Source organism: Myotis brandtii, unplaced genomic scaffold (assembly GCF_000412655.1).
Source record: "Myotis brandtii unplaced genomic scaffold, ASM41265v1 scaffold193, whole genome shotgun sequence".
Lineage (NCBI taxonomy): Eukaryota > Metazoa > Chordata > Mammalia > Chiroptera > Vespertilionidae > Myotis > Myotis brandtii.
In genome coordinates, this window is record NW_005357191.1 from 1325214 (window position 1) to 1329143 (window position 3930).

A 3930-nucleotide genomic window follows, 5' to 3' on the forward strand; every position below is an offset into this window, starting at 1 on the left:
CAGCCAATCGATGATTCTCTCTCACCATTGATGTTTCTATCTCTCTCTCTCCCTCTCCCTTCCTCTCTGAAATCAATAAAAATATATTAAAACAAAACAAAACAAAAAACCTCAACAAGCCTGGCTGATGTGGCTCAGTGGTTGACCATTGACCTATGAACCATGCCTGGCTCGATCTCCAGTGCCGGAGGCAAGTCAATCAATAGTTTCTCTCTCATTGATGTTTCTCTCTCTCTCTCTCTCTCTCTCTCTATTCCTCTCCCTTCCTCTCTCTTTAAAAATCAATTAAAAAACATATTTTAAAAATAAAAAAACACTCAACAACCCTATTTAAAAATGGACAATAAACATGAACACACATCTCACCAAAGAAGATGTGCGGATGATAAGTTAGCATATGAGAAGATGCTCCACATCATATGTCCTCAGGGGAATGAAAAGAATGCTGAGAGTCTGCAGAACAGGCCAAAATCCGGAACAGTGACAACACCGAATGCTATTGAGGGTGTGGAGCAACAGGAATTCTCGTTCATTGCTGGTGGGGATGCAAAATAGTACAGGTTCTTTAGAAGAGTTTGACAGATTCTGGCAAAACTTGGTCTTACATTATGATCCAGCAATTGTAGTCCTTGGTATTTACCCCAAGAGATGAAAACTTACATCCACACAAAACCTGCACACAAACGTTTATAGCAACTTTATTCGTAATTGCCAGAACTTGGAAGCAGCCAAAATGCCCTTCATTAGGTGAAGTACATCCAGACAATGGAATATCATTCAGCCCAGGGGAGAAAAAAAAAAGATCTATGAAGCCATGAAAAGAGATGGAGGAATCTTAAATGCAAACTACTAAGTGAAAGAAGCCCATCTGAAAAGGCTATATACTGTATGATTCCAACTATGACATTCCGGAAAAGGCAAAGCTATGGACGCAGTAGACAGTTTAGTGGTTTCCAGGGGAAGGTGGAAGGGAGAGCAGCTAGGCCGGCTGGATAGTTGTCATTTGCTCATTCGCAGGTACCTTTCTTTGGGCACCTACTACCTGCGGGGCCTGAGGACCACACAGAGGGCAGTCATCTCTTCCCAAGAACTCCTGTAAGGGCAGAGAGATAGAAACCCAACAAGGAAAACAGAGAGGGACAAGGCTGCCAAGGAAGAATGCTCAGGCATCTTGGGAGTACATGGGGTGCATGAAGGCCCAGGTGCCCGAATGGAGTGAGGCTGAGAAAAGCCAGGTCAGAGCTGTGTATCAGCGAGGTTACTCTGCAGGGTAGAGCATGGCTGGAGACGGTGGGTTAAGTCTGGAGCATGATGTGCCATCATCATGGGTGTTATTTCCTTGTGTAGAAAGCTTAGGATTGTGATTAGATGTGTGGATACCACGTCCCTTCTGATGTGATGCACGAAGAAGGGCACACATCACTTCTTTGGCATTCTTGCCAAACATGAAAAACTTCGGCGCACCATGTGAAAATATTGGACAATCAAAATTGAGGGTCATCTATAACAGAACTCACCAGTGTTCTTCAACAGGGTCAAGGTCATGAAGGATAGAGACACACTGAGGCTGTCCAATTGTCCTCGATTGGAGGAGACTGAGGACATGGTCTTGGATTGGTTCCTGGACCACAGAAAGGACATGATGGGACAATTGTTGAAATTTGGATAAGGTCTATAGGTTAGTTAATAGTTTTGGATCAATGTTACCCTCCTGGTTTTAATTATGTTACATAACATGATAACAGTTGTAGAAGCCATGGAAGGATATACAAGCAGTCTTTGTACTATTTTTTAAAACAACTTTATTGAGGTACTAGAGGCCCGGTGCACGAATTTGTGCACCAGTAGGGTCCCTCGGCCTGGCCTGCGGGATTGGGCCGAAACTGGCTCTCTGACATCCCCTGAGGGGTCCCGGATTGCGAGAGGGCACAGGCCAGGCCGAGGGACCCCGCCAGGATGAGGGATCGGGGCCAGGGAGGGACCGCTGGAGGCCTCCAGGCCGTGTCTGGCCCGTCTCGCTCAGTCTCGATTGGCCAGACCCCAGCAGCAAGCTAACCTACCAGTTGGAGTGTCTACCCCCTGTGGTCAGTGCATGTCACAGAGAGCAGTTGAGCAGCCTTAGCATATCATTAGCATATTACACTTTGATTGGTTGAACGACACTTAGCATATTAGGCTTTTATTATATAGGATAGCTTACATACCATAAAATCTGCCCATTTTAAGTGTAAAAATTCAATAATTTTTTAGTAAATTTACTGAGTTGTGCAAATATCACCACAAACCAGCTCTAGAACATTCTCATCACCCCAATCAGAGCCCTCATACTCACAGCCCAGGCTGCCATTTACCTGTCTTCTGTCTCTATTACTTTGCCTTTTCGGGAATTTTATATAAATTCAATCTTTGGGCTATGACAAAAGGAGTATCATTGTTAAGCTTGGTCGGGAGGAACCTGCCATGTCCATGGATGCCAATGGAAAGATAATTTGGGCCAAGCATTCAGAAGTCCAGCAGGCCAACCTAAAAGCAATGGGCGATGCTGAAATTAAAGATGGAGAAAGATTGCCACTGGCAGTAAAGGATATGGGCAGTTGTGAAATATACCCTCAGACTATTCAGCACAATCCTAATGGGCGATTTGTTGTGGTTTGTGGTGATGGCGAGTATATCATCTACCCAGCAATGGCTTTGAGAAACAAGAGCTTTGGGTCTGCCCAGGAGTTTGCATGGGCCCATGATCCCTCAGAGTATGCAATAATAGAGCAACAGTGCTGTAAAGATATTTAAAAACTTTAAGGAAAAAAAATCATTTAAACCAGATTTTGGAGCTGAAAGTATCTATGGAGGCTTCTTATTGGGGGTCAGATCTGTAAATGGCTTAGCTTTCTATGACTGGGACAATACAGAACTCACACGCAGAATTGAAATTCAGCCCAAACATATTTTCTGGTCTGACTCTGGAGAGCTAGTCTGTATTGCCACTGAGGAGTCATTTTTTATCCTTAAGTATCTGTCGGAAAGAAGTCTTGCCTGCACAGGAAACACATGAGGGAGTGACTGAAGATGGCATTGAAGATGCCTTTGAGGTTCTTGGTGAGATTCAGGAAATTGTGAAAACGGGGCTGTGGGTAGGTGACTGCTTCATTTACACAAGTTCTGTGAACAGATTAAATTACTATGTTGGAGCAGAAACAGTCACCATTGCCCACTTGGACAGAACGATGTTATCTCCTGGGCTATGTTCCTAAAGACAACAGGCTTTATCTGGGGGATAAAGAACTGAACGTCGTCAGCTGCTCCCTCCTGGTCACCGGACGGCTGTCATGCGGAGGGACTTCAGCATGGCTGGTAAAGTCCTTCCCACCATTCCCAAGGGACAAAGGACCAGAGTCGCACATTTTTTGGAAAAGCAGGGCTTCAAGCAACAAGCTCTTACAGTATCCACAGATCCATAGGACATATGGTCTTTTGTGTCTGGCACACTTAGCATGTTTTTGAGGTCTTTGTACTAATTTAGTGGGACAACTGGTGATACTTGAATAAGATCTGTAAAATGGCTAATAAGATCTGTATCAATGCTCATTTCTTAGTTTACATAATGAAAATATGGTTATATAAGATTTTAATATTAGAGGAAGCTGGATGAAGGGTATGTGCTAACTACACTATTTTTGCAACTTTTTGAAAGAAAATAATTTCAAAATAAGTATTTTTCTTTTTAAGGTTAGGGTTATTATGCACTGCTTGTGGTCTATCATACCAAAGTTGTGATTTATTTTCAACATAATGGTTCTGCTGGCCTTTCCACTCCCCAAAAGGTCCCTGGTGAGCTCAGCTTCCAGAAGGTTCCTCAGGGCCATGTAGAGGCTTTAGAACAGAGGGCAGGGGTTCTGAGTCATAGGGGCAGGTCCTGCAGGGGTCAGGGAG

General features: G+C 43.9%; 1 pseudogene; it reads left to right on the forward strand.

The window, feature by feature from the left end:
* The first annotated feature begins 2397 nt into the window (after window positions 1-2397).
* On the forward strand, window positions 2398-3473 carry LOC102243161 (annotated as a pseudogene).
* The last annotated feature ends 457 nt before the right edge of the window (window positions 3474-3930 follow it).